The sequence below is a fragment of the Rhyacophila brunnea genome, unplaced genomic scaffold, assembly GCF_057557595.1.
Source record: "Rhyacophila brunnea isolate RB1 unplaced genomic scaffold, BYU_Rbru_1.0 scaffold_21, whole genome shotgun sequence".
Taxonomy (NCBI): domain Eukaryota; kingdom Metazoa; phylum Arthropoda; class Insecta; order Trichoptera; family Rhyacophilidae; genus Rhyacophila; species Rhyacophila brunnea.
In genome coordinates this window covers 33,642,920-33,666,646 of record NW_028232871.1, presented here as the reverse complement: position 1 = coordinate 33,666,646, position 23,727 = coordinate 33,642,920, and the positions used below count along the sequence as shown (strand labels likewise).

The window sequence follows — 23,727 nt, the reverse complement described above, 5'->3', positions numbered from 1 at the left end:
GTACAGTTCACCGATCTGTCTTACATGAAAGATATGAGTGTATAGCATTGCAGACAGTAATGTTCCAATTTTGTTAGATTCGTATTGTTGTTTTTATTTAATAAAACGCAATTTTTTTGTAGTACTTATTCCACTTTTAATCACTAGATTATGACCGGTTTCGCCCGCCTCAGAGGGACATTTTCAACTGAAATCCCTCCCTCTGAGGCGGATGAAACCGGTCCTAATCTAGTGATTAAAAGTGGAATAAGTACTACAAAAAAATGCGTTTTATTAAATAAAAACAACAATACAATGCAGTTCCACCATGAATTGACAGTTAACAAAATAAAAGAAAAAAAAATATTAATTTCAATAAGACCATTAATTTTACTTGATCCTTACGAGCACCTAGATACAGAACTATACGATAGGGTTGTATTTATAATTTAGTTGCTTACCTATTTTCTTCTGTCTTTCCCTTGTATTCCGGTGTTTGTGATTGATGTGTTTTTAAGTGTTTTCAGTACAATAGGTCACGGTGAACTGTAATACGTTGAACTGCATGCATACGTTTTTCTGGACACGTAGAGTAGGTATTCGTTTTATAACTTTTTACCAGAGCGTTGGAGCAGACCCGTTTTTGAGCTGCTCCGCTCTGGGACCTAATACTTGCTCCGGCTCCGCTCCGGGTAAAAAGTTTTAATAAATATTATATAGGTATTGTATGTAAATGTTAAAAAAATAAGTTGTTTTAAAAAGATCGTCATTTTCATTACCTATTAATTCTATTAAACAAAATTTCTGACAGTAAATCGTCTCTCATTATTTGCCTCTTCTGTCAAAAAGGTGAGGTTATTTATCACTCGGCATTGTTGCCCTATTTCAAATAATTCCAGTGCTACAAAGTGTCAAAATATACTATTTTCATCGGATTTTAGGACGAAAATTTAATAGTAAAAAAAAACATCCGGAGCAGTGTAGCACTACAAATTTTCGATACTCCGGCTCCGCTCCTGCTCCGGGTAAAATCCCATTCCTCCAGTGCTCCGTGCTCCTGCTCCGAGCTCCGCTCCAACGCTCTGCTTTTTACTACACCGATGCACCTCTTTGCCTGATTACCTCGCATAAAATTAGATCAAATGATATTCACTTCTATTAATATAATATTTGTAGTAATAAATAAATATATCATTTTCATCCTAGAACCGGAGTGCAAATTTATGAAAGCCCCGGCAGATAGACGAACGCATCAAGTTCAATGGATGTACGTGCCGGCGAAGAACCAGTCTATCTACAGAAGAAGAACCAGCAGTAGATCGACTCCGGCTGATGATGAAATGTAATCATATTAAACTCTTAACAAAAAAAACTGTCCATGTTTTGCGTAGGTACTATTTTGTCATATTCCCTGTTTGTGAATCTCCCGGCTGTCACGTAAACTTATTCATATTGTTAGTGTCCGATCAAAAGGAGCTCATCTCCTAAAGGGCGTCAAACGCTTTGAATAAATTCTTCGGAGACAAATTGCATATTCAAGATCCAAGTTTAACACTGGTTGCCATACAGAGCCAGCGTCGCACCGAGACGCGCCCAATATCCTGGGATAAACATATTTTTTGTTGTTGTCAAGAGCGATTTATCACAAATTGAATTCGTTCGAACGCCGCACTGTGTCGCTTGAATCGATAACCGTTTGCCAATATTTAAACGACAGTTACAGTCTATATTTAACTTTATGCATACATGTCGAAATGTAAAAATCCAAAATTTCCGGTACTGTTCGGTTATACCGGAGCCAGCGGAAAACGCATTTTGAAAATAGCCGATAAACTGGATTATTTGTTAGTTTGGGTTAGTTTAGGTTCGGTTAGGTTGGGTTAGGTTAGGTTAGGTTAGGTTAGGTTAGGTTTGGTTAGGTTAACCTAACAAATAATCCAGTTTATCGGCTATTTTCAAAATGCGTTTTCCGCTGGCTCCGGTATAACCGAACAGTACCTTTCCTTCTTTTAAACAAAATTTACTGAGGTTATGTGAACCATAACCTGTATGTATATCTAAAGCCGGTATGGTAATGGTCACAGTTACGGCTCGCTAATGAGTACAGACCTACAAACTTATCTGAAGAATGGGATGGGAGAGCCACTGTCTAAAACTACCCATTGAAGTTAAGTGCCCTCCACCGAAACCCGCCCCGCACCACACTCGGTCTTAATCGAGCATATCGCAGGACTCTACAATTGCTGATGTGAAGCATCTGAAACAATTGGACTGGGAGTGTCCTGAATCAAAACTCGTAACTGTACAAAATCTGACATTCGAATGAAATTTTCAAAATGGCGTACTATGGTAGTTCGTAGTTCCATTTTGGCCATTCTACAGATAAGTTTGTAGGTATGTACGGGGGATAATTTGTAATGGGCAATTTATTTTATTGAACGAATAATTCACAAGATTTGAGAATGTAACATTCTATATGTTGAACATACATAATTTGAAAACATATCATGCATATACCCACCATGTACTTAAGTAGGATGCCCGTAGCTTAATTGGAATAGCTTAATCCAGCGGTTACAGGTTCATGTCTCGAGTATATGTATGAGATGTTTTCAAATTGGTATGTTCAATATAATATCTGATGTATATAATCATCAATTTCCAATGATAATATTGTAAGAACAGTAATATAAGCCTCAGTTTACTCGATGCCTTAAGTCAGAGTGAAAAGACTCAAGGGGGCGCCGAAAGTCAAGAGGCATTCTGGGGGCGTTGCTACAAATTATTGACATCACATCATTTATAATCATTTTATGTGTTTTGGAACCGTTAAAAGTTATGTGATATTTTTTTACGAAAATAACAACCATTGCAGTAGGTAGTGTCATTTTATTCGTTTTTAAGTGGTGATTTTCTCCAGTTTGTAGGTACATATAATTGTATTTGTTTTTAGTGGTAATTCATTCTACTTTTATAATAACATGTTTTTATCGTAATATTATTATAACTTATAGTAACAACGTGTAACTGCATTTATCCTGCGGTCATTCTTTCACCTTCGCTGACCGACATGACCAGAACAGGGATTTTGTTATGCTTCCGGTAATATTTTGTATTCAATTTGTGAGAAATACGCTTTTTTTTAATAAAATGTATAATTCATTAGTTTTGACGAATCGATTGCGTCATCTGCGTAATAGTGGAACGTGTACAATAGGCACTAAACGAGGCCGCCCTAAAACCCGCTGTATCTACGAACGCATCAAGTGCGTGGCAGTGAAAAACTGGGAAACGAAAAGAGTAGAAGGAGCTATGGGAGGCCTTCATTAAGCGGTAGGTCGACCCTAACTGATGATAATGGTAGATATTGAGAAAAATAATATTGATGAAAGCGTTATGCATGCGACTCACCGTGCACCGTTTCTCAAAAATACTTATATGTGTGCTGATACTCGAATTTATATTTCCTGCCGAAATATGTAAAGCACTTTCCTGGAACTCTCTTCCGCCGTTCTGAGAGACTCGGCATCCACGCATATTTTTCGTACATCAAAGGGCTTGTAATATTTAATTTATTTCAGTTGAATTGCGTGAAGATAGACGATAAAAAAAGCCTTTTCGGGAATATTTTCTCTTCTCGAAGCGACGTAGAGTGTCTAATACAAGTGTTCGTGTTTGACGGCAAGTGAAAGATTCACTTGGTTTTGTTGTTGTGACGGTACTGTGCGAATCAACTTTGGCTTTCTTGTGAAGTGTTATCCTATTTAAAGAATAAATCCACCATTCCCATTCGGGTGGATTCAGCCTCTAGCAATATCCGATTTACCGGATTTGTAGAATATATTCAGCATATTAACAACATACACACATGCCTCACAAGCTCACCTATACTATAATTTGAAGAATATACTTGGATGTGACTACCGTCGCGTCGGTTTTTCTTTATACAAATCCACACGCGCAGTCGGATTTCGACAAAATTTGGAGGGTAGAAGGAGGCCGACGACCCGGAGTGCGTGGTTGGGGTTTCGAATTTCCGATTTAACCCGTTGCACCCTGGGGACAGTTTTACGGTTTTTTGGCGGAAAAGGCCGCCGCGTACAGGTCCTTGAAACGCGAAGGTTATTGCTGCAACCCCCATTTTTATTGAAAATGTCGCTAGAATGTGTACATTTAAAATAATATTGGCGTTTATTTCAGCTCGACCGGAGGTCAAATGGCAAAGTTAGATGCAAATAATTGTGTTATTAGTATCGCTAATCGGTAGGAATCCAACCGAGCCGAAACCTCATATTATGTTCATATAAAATCAAAATAGGTGCATTGATCCAAATTTTGGCGCTCTAAGCCTAGAGCCTGCCATTTCGAAGCCTTTAAATTCCGGAGAAATGTTGTGTTTTTTAGTATTAATGGTAGTAAAGATTATACTAATTATGGTAAGTACCTACGATATTTTTTGGATTTTTTGGAGGTTTGTATTGACAGATTTTGTTTTTACGAGAAAACGATTTCAGCCACTTGCTCAACCAATTTAGCCCATATTAAATTACCATATTGAAATGTAATGTAACATAACTCAATCCTTACGTTTTTATGTTATAGAAATACTTACCTTATTGTGAGAGAATAAAACTACGGCACTTAATAGTTCTGACCTGTGGCATGATGTCCCAACTGCGAAACTTAAATGGAATATCAGACACAGGGCACCCCAGGGTAGACTCTGGCCGTACTCATTTGCACTTCCATGAAGTTCCGCGACGGCGCTGCCGGCGGAAAATGGTGGCCGAACTTTTTCCGGCTCGATTTGACAAACACAAAGCACTGACATATTAAAATCTCACGTAGCCGTGGACAACCTTCCGTTTTATGGCAGTAGGCATTGCATATTTCTGGTGGCAATAGTTTTTTTTTACAAATTGATTCGAGTGTCGATATACTCCATTTAGGTAAACCGTAATATTAAAAAAAGTGGAGGTAGACTGTTTCGGCATACATAGTGCACATTAAACTTTGTCAGTCATACTTATTTGTTTTCATTGAACTAATAATACAGCTTGCAGATGGTGGTGGTTAGTTTTTGAAATTAAATTATACCCTTCTTAAACCGAACCATACTAGAGTATGTCTTCTATAAGCTGGCGTGCCGGTTCCCCCCCCCCTGCTTCAGCATCCGTCTCGTTCCCTCCCATTGAACACATGCTTTCCGTGTGACGTGTATAGAATAAATACTGTAGTTTTGGTATGCCATGGCGATTTGATAAAAATATAGCACACTTTTTCAGTCACACTTATTCGTTTTCGTTTAAATTAAGAATACATATTATTACAAATGGTGTCGGTTACTTTTTTAACATTCATTACGCCCTTCCAAGCCAAACTATAATCGATAAAAACTATCCATAAATGTCTAAAATTATATTTGATTTAATTGATTATTTTTAGATATTCTATGGATGAACGAATATTTTTGACTATTATCTATTATGGCTTGAATTAGACAGGGTTTAATTGAATTTTAAAAACTAACAAACACTATCTACACATGGTAGTCTTATTTAAATGCAAACAAATACGTTTGACTGACAAAGTATAGTGTGCACTATTTATATTGGATCTTAACAGTCTGCCTCCACCCTTCGCCACTGATTAGTTAAATGGAATACAATACAGTGTACACAGTCATTTAACATAACACACTTGTTATTTTGACAAGTAACAAGACATAGTCGGAGCGGCGCCGAGTGAGATAAAACGATGCAATAGTACAATAGGCTTGATGTAAGTGCAGACCAGAATAGCAACGTTAACAATAATGACATTCGCCCCTTGAAATTTCTGCACACTAAATGGACCCACGCATTTGCTTATGTTCAATATAGTTTATATATTCTTGATAATTCCTGTATTTGTAACGATTTCTACCCACCCATTGTTGAAATTCTAATAGATACTGCCTTAAATACAAATCGGTCAAGTACATGAACACAGACTCGTAATGGCCTTGCTCAGATTCCTATAAGCTGGGTAATTTTCTTCGCTTTTTTATTCTTTATACTCAGTGCCTATTAGTAAATTAATGCCTTTTATAAAACTCGTTTATAAACAATGAATATATAACAATCGTTTCTCTACAAATTACGGCGTACATAATAATAAATTTCGAGTTTCTCGCAAATACACAATATATTGTTTGGAGCATTGATATACTACTAGATGAGAAGTTCCCATACAGGTGTCATTTTAAAAATGTACCACAAAAGAAGATATTTATTACGAATATTGTCTTATAATATTTCCTTGTAGGTATAATGCATTAAGACCGTTAACATGGATTCCCGAATTTCACCCGTATTGCCCTGGCTGTAAAACTTAATTTGCGTTCTTGGAATAGTGACCCTAAGGGTGATGCAACCCAAAGTATGCAAGCTACCAAAAATTCATGTCTGAGCGGACAGAGCAAGTCGTCATGCGCTGACTATTAGTTAGAGTAAGATGCAAGCTAGATCGGGCTTACTCATAATTATTGCCAGGTCGTTTTCGAGACAAATATTAAGTGAGCTTATATCGAGTTAAGTCCGCTGATATTAAAACAGTAAGTTTTAACACTGGCAGAGTCGCTGTAAATCGGGCGTCATTTTAAGAAGCATATGATTCATCCAGTAGTATATCAATGTGTGTTTGGAGTCAGAGTATGAACCAATAGTTGACTAAGTGGCTAACATCAATTTCTCGTTAAAAATCTTTTAATACAAACTCCACCCCGTGGAGGCCCATTTGTGATCGGACAAGGTCGAAAAAAACATTGCATACCCTTTAAAGGAAAATACTTACTACGTACTATAAACGCAGTTTTGAGATATTTAAGAAAAGGTTGGGTATATCTTAAAATAGAGTCCCGCCTAAAGCTCATCTAAACTCAAAACTATTTCATCCTGAACAAATATAGACGGCGACGCACGAATTGAGCTTTTGCCATGGGGAAAATTATACGCCGACTCAGATTTCATACTAAAGTCGCGTAGTACCTACTTAATATCCAGCTACTTTATATTTTGTTTAACTATCAAATTTAATCACGACATAGTAACAAAACCTAACTACCTCGGTTAAAGTTTATAAAGCGTCTTCGAGATCATTAATTGTTTTCTTTATGTAAATTTCAATCACAGAGCTATGAAACTTTGTTCTTTAGTCCACTTAGTTGTATGCTTCAAAATAATCATTTTTTTGACTTTGAAAAATATATACGTACGCTTAAAATTTCACTTTTTCATTGGTTTTTGTTTGGTGGTTGTTATTGATACTTTCATATATGATAGAAATGGTAGATAGTCATGTGAGAATGAAAAGTACCTACGCTTAAAAATAAGCCAATTTTAAATACATATTCGATGGATACAGTAGTAGAATGATAAAGCAAAGATCATTCTGATGGTGGCCAACATCTCATAGAAGTGGAAGAGTTTTTCATTGTAAGTGCATACTATGGAAAAGTCTGGCAAATATGTATATGCAATAACAGTACTTCAGTCGGTCGTCCGTTAAGCGAAACACGTGTTTTAGAAGCCGTCTCGGTCCACGATTAATCCGAAAATCTTTTTAATTCATAAAAAAATATTACTGGAATGAACAAACGCACTTGCAAAACTTCCTGTAACCCTTTTTTCTTTGAAGATTTGTTGTTTTTTTATGAAAGGAGAAACCTAAAAAAGCCTATATCAATATTTACAAAGTATGATAATAAGAGACGAATAAAAAATATAGCTATTAAAATTTCACAAAAAAAATGAAAATAAAGTAAAAGCTCCGCTGCTGCAGCATTATATTCCACGAGCTTTTGTGTATTCTTTGTAAAATTTATCTCCTTCCCTTACCTAACTTAAAGAGTTTCTTCTTATCTGTTTCCGGTAAACCCCACCCCCCGTTTTCTTTTACCCCCATCCCATTCGCACAATCCCCCATTGGGAAACCTCCCCCATCCACCCGCTTCTTTTCAAATGATACTTTTTAACGCAACTTTCTCCTGCGGACCTCTTTTTAAAAACTCGTCAAATATGCGTTACGATTGAAATATTGCCCGAGCGCGAGGGTAGAGTTTTTTCTTCTTCAAAAGATGGAATATGAAAGCTATTACATTTGTCATCTGGCGTCGGACTTAATTTATTGACTTTACTTTTATTTACGGCAATTTATTTGCTATGTTAGGAAGAATTTCATGGGGTTTGAAAAATTTAGCCTAGATTTAATGTCAGCTTATTAATTTATTTTATTTTGTATTGTCTTTGTAGAATTACATTTTGTACTTATAACATATACTAAAATAATAATATTAATTAACATATTTTTTAGTTGTCAGGAATGGCTACTATAATACTGGCTGGTTTGAGATAATAGACAGACAGGTGGTATTTAAAAAAAGAAAACTATATGCAGTAATAATTCCTCATAATTTATTAATAATCAACAGGACCGGACCCGTTTAGTCTGATGCAATGGGACATTATCAGCTGATAAATAATATATAATAAAAAATATATAATTTGTGTAAAAAGCCAGTATGTATTTCAAAAACTCTGCAGACGGAAATGTGCTTTAAACCACTTTATGTCAACATTTTTCACAACAGTTCCTAATATTTTCGCAAGGTTTGCTAGTTACCAAGTTCTAAGTAGCAAGCATTTTATAAACTCTATGCTGCATGCAATCGATACGTAATATAATGCATTAGTTATCGCAGTGTATAGTAACCTACAGATGAGCTGCGTCGCATATTTACCACCGATACGCATGTGTTCAAAGGCTGTAATAATCGTAACGTAATCATGTGTTTATGCTTTTTTGCTATCGACAAATTATCGTAGCAGATCGGCAAAGTGTATTAGAGTTTGACTTTTCATTATCATCGTTCAAGCGTTCCTGTTCCGACCCCCCCCCCAATACGCACGTCGGTTACAAGATTACAACGAGTCTTTTGCTGCGAAGAAAATTGGGTTTGAGGGAGGCTCCGATTTTCTACATCTTGTAGAGACGGCTCATAGCTTTCATCGATATTGCAATTCTTCGCCTCCTTCATCTCTCTCCTTTCAGGCCTGTCCAAACCGACTTTCCTCCATTTTTCCATCAAATCCAGCTCGACAATATCATTCCATCTTGTACGAGGTGACCGGGTCTTTGTTTACGTTCTGGTTTCCCGAATGTCAGTATGCGTCAGTCGGCCATCCTGTTTACACGGCCCAATTTGATTGACAGGAAGATACCACGCAACGAGCACCGCTCAAATGAGTCCAACAATCTTTCCGTGCTTTTAGTCATGCATTAGGTCTACGATAGAGGTGAGTTGGAAATACTGTCACCAGTTTGTGCATTCAAGTTTCGGATGAAACTACCCATACTCAGTATGTGTGGCCCAATAAACTTATTCCAAAAAACTTGTGACGATATCATCGCGAGCCGCTGTTCTGTGCACTCGCCTGTTGGTAGACTTTCAACACTATTGACAAGTGCGCGCGAACGAGATACATATCACTTGAATATAGGTATGTTTTATTTTATTAGTCTATTGCGTTCGAATGTATTAATAATATTACATAAATTTTGTGTCGCAGCACAGTGGTTATATGACGCACAGGCTTAGGCTTGTTATATGACCACTCAAAACATGTTTAAAATTTAAAAAAATGGTACTTTTCGACAAGCGGAGCTCAGCGTATTTTTAGCGATTCTATTGAAGCCGATACACAGTCTGAGTTCCCTGAGCCGATACGTATTTCAAATACTAATATGGAGTTGGTTTTAGTTTTAGTTGAGTATGAAGCTTTTGTCGCATACGCACTCCAAACGTTCTATATAGTATTCCAAATACTAGTAAGTATTTTGGAACGAGTTTCTATACAAAGTATTTTACAACGTTTTTCTTAGCTCGTATTCTTATTTGTCCGGTGGTTCTTTGTCCGGTACAAATCTTGCAATCGATTCTTAACTAACTTCCCGACTAGCTAAACATTTGAAACCTTTAGAATATATCAGAACACGATGCCAATGCATTTTTTAATACTTTTAGCCATCTTTAAGTAGAATTGAATTCATTTTCAGTTAATTCTATTTTCTATGAAAAGTTATTTCGACACCATTATTGGTTGCTAGGGGTCTGGGGTCCTAGCAACTAAATTATTAATATATACATGCGTTACTAAGGAAATCAATATGATATGTCAAGTATATTTTTTTTGATCGTTTAAGTTAGTCAAGTCAAGTTTATGTGGTTCAACGGAAAATTTAAAAACGTTGTATATAAAAAGTTCTTTTTTATCTTTTAATTATTTTTATAATGGCAGTAAGTATATTTAGTCTACAAAATCGACCAGTTTTCCTATCTCTAGTCTACGAGTCATACATAACAGCTGGTATTTTATTAGAAAGAAATTAGGCTTAATAATAATATTATTATTAAGCCTAATTTCTTATATATTATAATCTATATATTATATACACCGAGATGAAAAAAATATAAGAGATATTGTTCAATATTTAATCACAACAAACGTATCATGTTTCCTAAAATTTTGATAGAAACTACTTCAGCTATTCAATGATTTTATGTATTATTATTATTGGTTCAACAAAAAAAAACTAAATCCGATAGATTGTCGTAAAATCGGTAAGTATAGTGCTTGGGTACATAAACGAATCTTCGCGTATCTCGTCCAATATTAAATTACGTCCCTGTCCACGGCGTAATATAAATAGGATTGACCATAAAATGCGTACGGCGAAAAAGCCAGCGAGTCTTTCTAATTTTCGATCTTCATAACTTCCCCGAGGCAGTTGGACCGGGCTGCTTCTGAGGAGGGCCGACTGCGGCAATCTTTTCAACCAGATGCGCTTTTCTCCACATATTTACGACTGGAGTATAGTTTTATTAAACCCTCGCGCAAGACATCGGATCTATTTGTGTGATACTTGACATACCCGTGACTAGGGAATCCAATCCCGAGCCAAAATTCTGATCGCGGGATTACAATTTGACAATCCCGGGACTGGTCCCGGGATTGGATTTTTTTATATTTACAAATAACATCGATAAAATCGGTCAAAAATAAATCTAGTATAATTTATACTATTTAAGACATGTATTGTTAATATTGTATACGTTCAATCGTGGAAATACATAAGTTTAATGGAGTAAATAATATTGTAATATAAATAATAATGTGAATTTAATATTAGATTGCTGTTTCTGATAGTAAAGACTTAATGAATGGGTTAGCGAGATTTAAAATAGTAAAGCAAATCAGGGTGTACTTATGGCCTTTCCGCTTCATAAATCTAATTAGTCAGCCAAATATGAAACTGCCGTAAAACGTATGAGATCATGGTAGAATTACTTTGTTAATAGTGCGAAGCATTGTTTTTTCCAATCTTTCTCATTTTTTATTATTTTATGTGAAAAAATAAAATGAATCGGCAACTTACACATGGGTCTAAATCAAACTTGTATTTCTAATGTAGTTATTTGTTATTAAAAGTATTTTTTCTGTTATATTTTCGTTTTTATTTTATTTTCCATAAAAATTGTTAAAAAAATCAATCCCAAAAGTTTCGGGATTATGTTTATCAATCCCGGGATTCATAGGTATCGAAATACCTCGGGATCCCGGGATTGGAATCCCTACCCGTGACATGTAATAAATATATCGATCGGTTGGTGCACATGTGTTGTAAATATGTCCAGTTTTCTATGTTTTGAGAAAATGGAATTTTGTGTTATAGAAATTATTATAAGTATTAAATAATAATAAAAAAAAATCATTATTCATAACTATGTACAATAACGTCAATAATAAAAATATGGCTAGCGCCGGACACCTGTTACGATAAAGTTAGTAAGTAGGTAGTAAAATTAAGTTTACCTTAATTGATCTAAAAGCAGATTGCCTCCCAATTGATGGAATTTTAAATATATTATATGAATCATAAACGATTCGATAGCTTAAAGGCAAAAGCTTATTTTCTAATTTTTTTCTAGTAAGTATGTATGTTTCTGAGGTTTTTCAAAATTCTGTTTTTGGTTGGTTTGTATAATAAATCGATTTCGGTAAAAACTGGATATTCAATAACTAATCAATTGATATTAATAGAAAATATTATAATATACAAAAAAAGATTGTGATAATAATATACACATTATAAATAGGATAAACCCGTCATAAATGATTTCGTCATAATTTTGTGACGATTTACGAAAAATTGGCTGTCGTTGACTGCACACAAAAAAACGTGTAATTAAATTTCAGTAAGTACCTTACTACTTAATTGCCTACTTTCTGATATTATTTAGAAATTGATAAAAAGAAAATTCACTAATTAATTTAATTGCAGTAAGATTCAAATTATTTTTTATGCTTATGGAAATACCTACTCCAATCGGTATTATCCAACGTGATTATTTGAGATGAAACAAATTTACAATTGAAAATACATAATTTTGAAAAACACTTTCTGAGAGAGTATATTATAACCAATAGAAAAAAATATTTTTTTGAAAAAAGTAAGCCACCCCGACGGGGATCGAACCCTGTATCTCCCGGGTTTACGCCCCATCCGTCGCATTTACCAATATGCTACGGCGTGACATACTAATTGCGAAAAATTGACCAATAGTTAAAATTTGTCGCAATTAGTATGTCACGCCGTAGCATATTGGTAAATGCGACGGATGGGGCGTAAACCCGGAAGATACAGGGTTCGATTCCCCGTCGAGGTGGCTTACTTTTTTCAAAAAAAGATTTTTTCTATTGGTTATAATATACTCTCTCAGAAAGTGTTTTTCAAAATTATGTATTTTCAATAATTAGAATGATATTCAATGACATTCTTAAAAATCTTGTGAATTATTCGTTAAATAAAAGAAATAGTTAATTATAAATTTACAATGTTTACATACTAAATTTTCATATTGTTTCGAAAATGTGTTTATTACTTGGTATTCACTACATTATTTATTATAAAAATTGTTTTACAATACGTGTTGCGTTTACTTGATGAGTTTTATCGAGTATGAGTACCCAAATTTACGTTTCCCTTTATGTAATGTTATATTATGTAGGACGTAGGTAATGATTACCAAGCGATATTTTATAAATTATTATGATTTAAAAATATACACGGAATTGACAAGAAATTTGAATATCTACGTTAAAACGTATTGTTTTAATAGTGTCAAAGTGATTATTTATAGTATTCTTGAATACAGCATTGAGTTGGCGACAACTGTTTTGTGAATAAGCGTGTCAATAAATGCCATCTAATAAATGGTCCGGGTACGTTTCGTGTCATTATATTGACTATCTTCATTTTCGTTAATACATTTTTTTCTTTCATTACAGGTATGTGCGAAATCAACCTTTCTACCGAATTCATCAGCACTTTGTATAATGCTGTTCATGATATATAACTATTAACAGTATATTGTACCAACCAGTTTCGAAGTAATAACTTGGTAAGTAATGAATAATGATATAATACGCTAATTTTATTATGAACATATAATATTCAATATTGTTATTTTTCAAGAACATGTAGCTTGTGTTTACGCATCATTGAAATACACGATGTAGGTATCTGTTATGTCTTGTGACTGTGTGTATTTACTTTTTCAAACCAATTAATTCCGTCATTTCAATTTCCAAGCTGAAATTCATGAAAAAATCGTCTTCATCGATTAACACAATTCTTTTAATAACTTTTTAAAATTACCGTATTTAAATAACATGCTAATTGGATCGATCGGCCGCTTAACGGGGCCACGGCAGCCATGTCATCCGCGTCGAATGAGATTTATTAAGCTCATTTTTGTTCAAACGGCTTCAACAAATGAGCAAAATTGTCGCATTTGGTGTAATCAAAAGCCGTATTCTATTCTTTGAAACACCTTTACATTCACAAAAATCAACAGTTTGGTATGTTTTATGGTCTGGAATTGTAATTGGAGCGTATTGTTTTGAAAATTAAAAAAGCTGTGCAGTAAGCTACTGTCAATGGAGAACGCTGCATAAACATGATTACTGATTTTTTCTGGCATAAATTAGATGATTTTGATCTGGACGATATGTGATTATAACAAGATGGTGCAACATACAGCCCTACAGCTCGTGTTAACTTATTGAGATATATCTCTTATTTGATAACCCCATATAACAATTTAAATATTCTATAGATTTCTATATGTCACTTTGACCAATATGTCCATTTCACCTAATTAAGTTGCACTGTTTCTTGGTAGTTTGATTTTTTACTTGTACATATTTACAGTCTTTGATGTAATATTGACTCAGTCTTCCCGCCTTTTTCGCATATCGCATAGCATTTCATCAGTCTTATGTTAGCTGATTCCAAGCACCCCTACTTGCATAGTTTCCCCATTCGGGGATCATGATCATTGTTTAGACACGTAAATTGATATCGTGTCTTATCTATGATCCGCTCACCCTTTGCCAAGAGAGAAGCCTAACCGTCAAGAAATTTGGATATATGCTACCGACGAGTGATTCTGTGCGCCTGATACATTTTGAACGACTCATTTTTCTATGGAGATCACGCTACTTACCGCGTATCTACCAGTGGCAAAGACTCCACTCTAGGCGATTATTTAACGCCTACCTTCTTAAGAAAAATATTTTTTAATTGCATATTAAACAATATATCTAATCACTTGATTATTTCATATTCTATAAAAATAATTTAATTTGCCAACGACAGATTTCGTATATGTAGAAACTAGGAATGTATTATATAAATTACAAAACAATCCGCAAAGGTTTAAAAAAAATATACCACAGCGCGCCATCTGTCTTGACGTAAATAACGGTCGGATTATGTGTGAAGGAATTGTGATTTTTTTTCATATGGACTTTACGTCACGTAACCTCAAGTCAGTCTATCGAATTGTATGAAATATGGTAGGCTTCTATCGCAGGGCCTAAAACCTTCGCGCAAAATATTGTTGTCATGACTGAACTTTGTCAAATATAATTAATAATGAGATAATTTAAAAAAAATATTTGTATGGCGTTTAATTGCGTATTAATAAATAAGTATAGATTGTTTGTAAAAAAATATTTTTTTATCTAATGATTTTTGATGTGTATAGATGTTTTTACAAAAGCGTAATTTAAGCTCATCGTCCATTTTTGTGTCGTCAGTGAGTTTTTAAAGTTTCATTGGATTAGTGTGTACCTTCCTATTCATTAGTAAGTAGTAATATCGTATTATCTCTTATTTCTCGTAAGTATACCTGACAAGTGTGCTCTTTTTCTCACATCTCCACAGCCTACCTCTTTCCAAAAGTCACTCTTCGCCACTAGTATCTACTTTTATTATATATTATTATTTAACCATATTGTAATAAAATAATATACCCCAAATGAAGTACATAATATTCACCTAAATGTACACCAATTTATAATACGTATCCTACCTATGGTAAATTATTTCTGCTCAACTTTTCCAAATTGCGTACATGTCAAATAGACTAGCTGGTAGTGATTCTGCGTGCCTGATACATTTTGTGCGGCACTATGGAGTCTCCGCGAAATTTTTCGAGTACCTACTCAATATTTATTATTTGCCTCATTACTGAGGAAGCTTATCACTTATCACTTATCACAAAACATAAACGCTTTGTTGGCTTGGGTAAACAAAAATATAATACACCATCTAATCTAAAAAAATGTTAATTTACTAGATAATAATGAATTCATGTGGATAATGTTTCGGTATTATTTGAACACCTTTCAGTAGTATTAAAATTCGCTGACGCGGTTGTTTGACAAGATGATAAATTATTAGACCAACTAATAATCTGGTATGAAAATAATGTTTTTGAGGTCGAGTTCTAGCACTAAAGCTTCATCAAAACTTTAATTTATTGAGCTTTGGATGATAGTATTTGGTGAAAATACATTGTGTTAATTAAAATAAAACACAATATTATATAATACTAATTCCATTTAGTTTTCGAAATTAGTGAATGGTTACTTAGCTAAGTATTTGAGACATTAATGAGCCATCCATTACATGTGATATTTCTAATAAAAATCGTTAGTTAAAATTCGTCGCAATTAGATAAGATTCCTGTAGCATAGTGGCCAATGCACGTGGGCGTGAATCCCGACAGACGCAGGTTCGAATCCTGCTGGGTATCGTATTTTTTCAAAAAAGGTTTTTCCTATTGGTTTTAACTAAGTGGAAGAGAGAACGTACATGTGACGTGTTTCTATTATTCTTGTTAGACCGGCTGTTTCATTGACAACTCTGCACTATGCTTGTGCTCCAGTGGCACGCAAAGGCACACGATTTTACAGTCTTCGGACTTTTTTTCGCGTGGAACACCCCGAATCTGCGGACTCAGACCAGGTTCGTTGGATTTCAAACATATTGTTTGATATTTTACTCTCCGAGTTGCCAGAATTCGTCCGTCAATCACTACGTAAATTCGATTTAACATTAATACGCAATTATTCGGACCGAAAAAACCTGTAATTGTTCTAAACATTTTTATTTATTAATTTGTTAATTTACACATTAGAAAATGATAGATTTATAAATTATTTTAAAATTTGAATTTATGAAATTCGTATAAAATAAAACGTAAAACTCGTGTTATATTATGTTATGCACGTCAACATATAAATAACACGAAATTGTAGGATTATCGGAAGGCATTACATATATTACATATTCGCAGATCATAAACAAAACAGACGATTTATTGTCCTCGGATTTTGGCTCGCCAATGGAGCGCCTCCATTACAGTAACAAAATTTTGCCAGGAGTTTGCTCAATATTGAATATTGAGTATAGTCTTTGTTTCGTCCTGTTGGGCTAGTACATATAGACGTACTTGTGTGCCATAGAGTAGTCGGCAGAAATTTTGACAAACCTCTCGAGCGATTTGCCAGTGCCTTTTTTGGTCTCCTCCTAATGGTCTTTTTTATGTCCATTATGTAAATTTTCACAATACATTTATTTCGACGAGAACATTCGCCGGGCGGCGCGGGGGGACCAGCGGTGCCCTGTTACGTTTTTTTATTGAAATTTATGGCCGAGTGTGAAGAATAAAAGTCATTCCGTAGCTCGCGGCCCCACCTGCCCCTATTTAGCGCGGGAAAGTGAGAACATGTGCGGTGAAAGGTAGCGTCGGTGATATAGGTAAGTTTTTTGTTTTGTTTGTAAGACAGAGTGTGTACTTACCTATTGTTGGTATAATATTTTGCAAAACAATATAAAATTCGTCTGCTGTGATCCATTCCTCAAATTTATCGCGCTTGCGCAATGGATAAGATAAAATAAATAACTAGTAGACATGCAAAGATGTTGAAAAAACCTTTCTATAGCAGTGGCGAAGACTTCATTATAATTAGACTATTATAATTTTAAAGCCTATCTAAGAAAAGAAAAAAAAATCTTATTAATGTATTTAAATAATAACTTCATTATTTTATAAGTATGTATTCTATAAACATAAATATATAATTATGTAGATCTTATGCAATTTTAAATCAATGCATTTTTTGTTATATGTATGTTTGCTTAAGACTTAAGAGCGTACATAAGTGAAACGGCAAATAATTTTCAACTGTATGTAGAACGAAATTACGGCCGCGTTGTCATTCGGAGAGCGATAGTCGGGGCGTCTGCACGTCGATTCGTTTTGTCATGGCGTCGGATGAAAATATTCTTAAATCGTGTAAAGATGACTAAAAAACTTTACGTATGTACTTAAAAAAGAAAACATGTCAATGAATATACTATTATTATTACGAATATAATAATAAACCTAACATAAAAAGAACGCATGTTGAACTTTTATGACAAATTATATTTCGTTCGGCTTCCTTCATTTGTACCTGCGACCCGCATTCCGCGCATCGCTTTGTCACGATCTTTTTAGACCATGCCTCAGCTGAGGTATAGCCTTAATTAATAGTCAACAGTGAGTCTCTGATTTCCTGTTCTACGTTCAGCAGCTTTTATATTTTGTGCGGAAACGAAGCAAATTATTGACGACTATCTCATGAATTCTTTTCTATATTTGTCCTTATTTATCTGTCTGTAACGATCGCATAAATAGAAAAACCCAACACCCACGTAGCATCTCTCTCATGCGCGCTGCATCTAATGACGTATACGCATTTCTCATTTAACTCCGGTAAAATACACCGACCTCATCGAAATAGATACCAACCAATATATAAACGACGGCCCAGCGGCTGATTCGTCGACTTATAATGACGTGGATCCCAGGTTCAAACCTTGAGTCTGGATAATACAAATATTGTTTTTGTACGTGTGTTTGGAATCAGAGTATGGACAAGTTGAGTAAGTAGTTGACATCCATTTCTCGTTAAAACAGAAACCTCCACTCTGTGGATCCCTATATATATATATATATATATATTTTAATTGGAGAGAGGGCTATATTTGTATTCAAATCGACGCGTTATTTAGTTATTAATAATATTATTACTCGATATTGCTTTGCTTATGATTGCTAGTTAATTAGTAGGTATTAGTGGCAGGGTAACGCGCTAATTTTTTATAGTGTTATGATATTATTATGATAACACTTTGGTGGCATATGAAAACGTACGCGGCACACCGGTTGAGAAATACTGCTTTTACATATTTTTTCGTTTCCAATCTTACTACGAATCGCAAGCCTAGGATTATTGTCATTCGATATCGCAGTGCTATGCGATATCTGCAGGCCCTCCCCGCACCGTTTCGATGCCATTCCGTATCCCAATTTCACATTTTCGTTCAGAGTTGTATATTATTGCACTTTACATACCGCTTCACGGAATAAGTAACGACGCATTTCTGCATGTCAATGCACCCGATTGTCGTCGAACAGATGCATATTTCATTCGCGAATGTTCTTCTATCTGCACTTACGCATTTGAGGGGGAATACCAAATGCAGGTTGAACATTTTTTCATGAATAACATCACATTGGATTTCGGTAAAATACCTATAAGTACATATTATTATAGTTTTCTAAAGCTGTCAATAGCTTATAATAATTACAAGATAAAAAGAACTTTTTATATACTTACCTACAACGTTTTTAAATTTTCTGTTGAATCATATAAACTTGACTAGCTTAAACGATCAAAAAAAATTGTATTTGATAGAATTAATACTGAAATGTCATTTTGACATTCCATATTGATTTCCATAGTAACGCACGTATATATTAATAATTTTGTCATTAGGATCCTAGTAACCAATAATAGTGGATTGGATTACGGATTTCTTCCGAAATAACTTTTCATGCAAAACAGAATTAACTGAAAATGAATTTAATTCTACTTAAAAATGGCAAAAAGTATTTAAAAAATGCATTGACATCGTGTTCTGATATATTCTAAAAGTTTTAAATGTCTAGCTAGTCGGTAAGTTAGTTAAAAATCGATTGCATTATTTGTACCGGACAAACAACCACCGGACAAATAAGAATACGACCTAATAAAAACGTTGTAATATGTCAATATTTTTGGTCTGCCAATCAGTGTTGGCAACTATCGGTGATAAAAACACGTCAGATGGGGTACGAAAACAAGCTATTTAGCAGTAAAAAATGCTAGATTTTGAGAAAATAAATTTTCAATAAGTACCTACCTGTTTTTGCTGTTCGAAAAAAAGGTGCAAAAATTGAAAAAATGAGTATACCTACATTTAAAATCATACCACATCTTCCCAGAGTCTCATTTCAAAATTAACAAAAAATAATTAATTAATCTAACATCCTATGAAAATTAATAATTAAGTAATACCAGAGAGTGGAATCTGCGATAATCATCAATCCGATGCCACATGCCTAAGCCCACATTAAATTATAATATCTGATACCAATATATAACTATAATGCCAAGAATTCTCCTATTGTTTCATTGTATTGTTTTACGTATTTCTCAAGTACCGACCTACCTACATTAGATATCGGTAGATATTAGTCATTTTCGGCACCTGCTTACCATTTCCTTAACACGCCCCCTCCCGCCACATTAAAAATCATTTAAAAAATACTATTTTTCAAAATGGACCCCCCCAAATCATGTATCTGTGTGCGCCTGGGTAATTGTGGAATTACCTAGTTATCGTCGATCCGCGGCTGAGCAAATACAAATGCTTATTTTTAATCTAGTGCAAAGCCCAATGGGTTGGTCGAACTGCTAACTACTCCTTGTAGCGTGTTTCCGTTTCTGTTTTTACAAGTGAAGTTGTTTTATAGTCGGTTACCTCCATATTATCCACCTCACATTTAGGAATGCAAATATTAAATTTAATTTTTGCAAACATATTAGTACTTACATAATTTCTAATTTAATAATTTATTTAATTGACTGAATTTATGTCGAAATAAATGCTTGTTATTTTTGACAAAAACGGGCGTTAGTACGGTGAAGCTAAACATTACATGCAGCTAATTAATTTAAACGGTAGTCTTTGTCGTCGGGTTTTCAGCCTCACTTTTATACATGAAATGAAGAATTTCTTCAACCCCTCTAGTTTAATTATATTATTTACTGAAAACATTTGGTTACTTACCTATCCATAATTGTATGTCACATCCCGCACTGAGAACAGAAATCTCGCCACCTACCTACGTAGAAAGAAAGATAAATAAATAGTTGCGCGGCATGGACGTGAGGATGAGCGAAAAAATGGAATTCTGTTCGTAAACCGGATATCCGGATTTACGGGGTCTCGCCCCCCTCCCTCCCCCACCCGCCGGCAGCCGTCTTTAAAACCCGTCGACTTTATCGCCGGCGCGGATTTCACAAAAATGGAACCGATTTTATTTTCATACTCATGTTTTTCTGCGACCCTGGCAGTAGGGAGTAGAGATTTCCGGAAAATTCGTCGAATGCAACTCGTCGAATGTGCAATTCATCGAGTATAGAATTCGCCGATTGAATATAATACTATTAACGATTGAGATACCTTTCTAGATAGATAAACTTTCAGTAGTTACTATTAAAAAAATATTGGTTATGTTTTAAGCATTCGAATTTTTTTTATATTCTTACAAAGTAAAGTACTTATGTACCATTTAAATGAACGTACAAATTAATACGATCAATACGAAAATGACTAGGTTTAAAAGAATATTTGAATCAGAATGCATGTATCGACCCCCAGCCAGATTTAACCAATACGGAGCGCCGGTATAAAACACACCTATAGGTACATAATATATAACAAACTGATATTATCTAAAAATGTTGTACAATATTATACTTATTGATACCATTGTCTTCTCCGATTCCATAACTAATGTATCACATATTGTTTTAATTGTTATCAAAATACATCTTTAAAATTATTCAGTATCATTGAGTGTAGGTGTTTTAAACGTTTTATTACACGATTGAGAGCACTTTACAGTACATCAACAGGAGATCCAAAAATTGTTTTTTATTTCGACAACATAATAATATAATGATTAGAGAATATACAAATGTACCTAATAAGATAATTTTATACGCACAATTTGACTGCATTGATAATATTATGTTCTTTGTGTTCATTATTTGCGATACACGGTTCCATAATATTGCAAGAACAGTACCTTTCCATCTTTTTTGGAAATGCTTTTATAATTCTTGCTTAATATTTTTTGACATGTTGAGACCAATTACATATTAATTGAGACCCGTTGTGCCCACTAGGGCCATTTTCTCTTATGCATTCCCGTAATGCTAAATGCACCCCTGGGTGGACCTCGGCTGAAGATGCGTCGAGACTGCGTAGTTTTTATTGGACTAAATAATAAAGAAGGCGACTAAGGCTGCAGACACGGCATCCCAGTGGACGTGCGTAGACGTGCGTCAACGCAGGATCTTATTTGATTCTAATTGCATCCGATTAGAATCACCAACTGGATAAAATACATCTAATTGGTGATTCTAATCAGATGAAATTGGAATCAAATAAGACCTGCGTTGACGCACGTCTACGCACGTCCACTGGGATGCCGTGTCTGCAGCCTAAGGATTCCATTCCACTCCGCCTATTCTTCTCGGTCCTAAGTTATTCACTACCTACCACACACTTTCGTCGAGTTTGACGAGTTCATCGATCCATCTGAGTTCAGGGTAGTCCATACTCCATACCACGTCATTGTATCACCGCACCATACTCTGTCTTAATCAAGCATATCATGAGACCCCATGTTTGGATGTGAAGCATCAGCAGTTGTACACGCCTGGGAATGTCTCAGGAGAAGATGCCGATGACTGAGGTCGCCACGCACTCAAGTGTGCTTTAACTGAGTTTACTGAAACTTAATTTAATGAAGGGTGTACATGGAAGAGAAGAGCACGGAGAATTAACAACAATAAATGATTCCAATTAATCTTCACGACCGCAATAAGACACCGCAACTTTTTTAAAACCATTATAGTTGGCCTTTGTGGCGAGCAGGTCGGATGGCCCGATTGACCCAACAGTTGGTTGGACCTAATGTCATTGGTTGGACCGACTTAAGTATATTTTCCCTTTCGGAGCACATTCTAGGATATTCTCAAAGGATGTGGTTTGCATCCTGTAGTTCACCGCCACATGGACATGTTGGTCGGTTGATAAGTCCAAACTCAGATAATTGACTTGTGTGATGGTCAGAACTCAGAAGTCAAACTGGCTATCTCCAATCGCTGTTGGACACTGTACAAAAATATGTGTATCTGCCCTTGGTGGAGGCATCCTACTTTCGCTGCCAGGTTATCCACGCCGCATCCAGCGTCATTTGACGTATTGTCCGCTGAGTTGGTTTCTCTTCTGCAATAAGTATTGCATACGGTATTTTAGTCGATATTCGCATTGATTGAACACGCTTTAGGCACATTGGGGGGGGGGGTCAATACAGTTCGCCAACGGCGCTATTAGAAAGTAAAAAGCATACTATCCTATAACATTATTTCGATCAATTCCATTCAAGTTAAATGTCTTTTCGGCGAATGTATCGTTGACCATTGCCCTTTTGGAGGCGTCCCCTCCGCGCGGACCGAACGAAACGAAAACCTTTGGAAACTTACTTAGTTGCAAAATGTGGAGGCTTTCCGCATGGGTTGCTCCTTATTGGCCCTCAGATTTACGGCTCTATTTGGTTTTTATTTATATATTTTCCGTTGTTTTTCATAAAATAAAGATTACCGTCGCAGACACATAAATTTGCGGGCTATTTCTGACCGACGAAATCCCGCGTAGGTGCGCAACACAGTAGGTACGAGTATAATATGCAGAATTTCTGAAGAAAATAAAAAAGATATGTATTTGTGAAAAATCTGTCATCGTATTGCGAAGGGTGGTTTACTTTGATAGCATTATATTTATATATTATTATTATTATGCCCACTTCATATCCTATTAATAATCATTTTACATTGTAGATTGTAATTGTGTTCTTTGTTATTTTTTACCTTATTTCGTCTACCTACGTACAGAATAAAATAACAAGCTTTATTTTCAAAGTCGTATCAAGAAAATTTCTATAGAAGACGAAGACTGAATGTATAAAAGTGGAGCTGAAAGAAAGCTACTAATCGTAATAAAATAAATTTCGTAAGATATATTTATCTTCAGCCAATTTGACGCTATTTGTATAAAAACCACTAAGTCTTTCAAGACAATTTTGCATTCAAAGCAGACAAGTCGATAAATAATCAAATGTGAATTCAAACA

At 35.0% G+C, this 23,727-nt stretch overlaps 1 protein-coding gene across 3 annotated transcripts in view; it reads left to right on the top strand.

Annotated features, from left to right (window-relative positions):
- Positions 1 to 23,727, top strand: part of LOC147070965 (uncharacterized protein CG43867) — an 899,434-nt gene that overhangs the window by 103,956 nt on the left and 771,751 nt on the right. The window contains exon 2 of one of the 3 annotated variants that reach the window (XM_085948918.1): positions 13,368 to 13,480. The exons of the other annotated variants lie outside the window; for them this stretch is intronic. The gene's annotated coding sequence lies outside the window, so the exon portion shown is untranslated. The remainder of the gene's footprint in view (positions 1 to 13,367; positions 13,481 to 23,727) is intronic. 3 annotated transcript variants of the gene reach the window in all.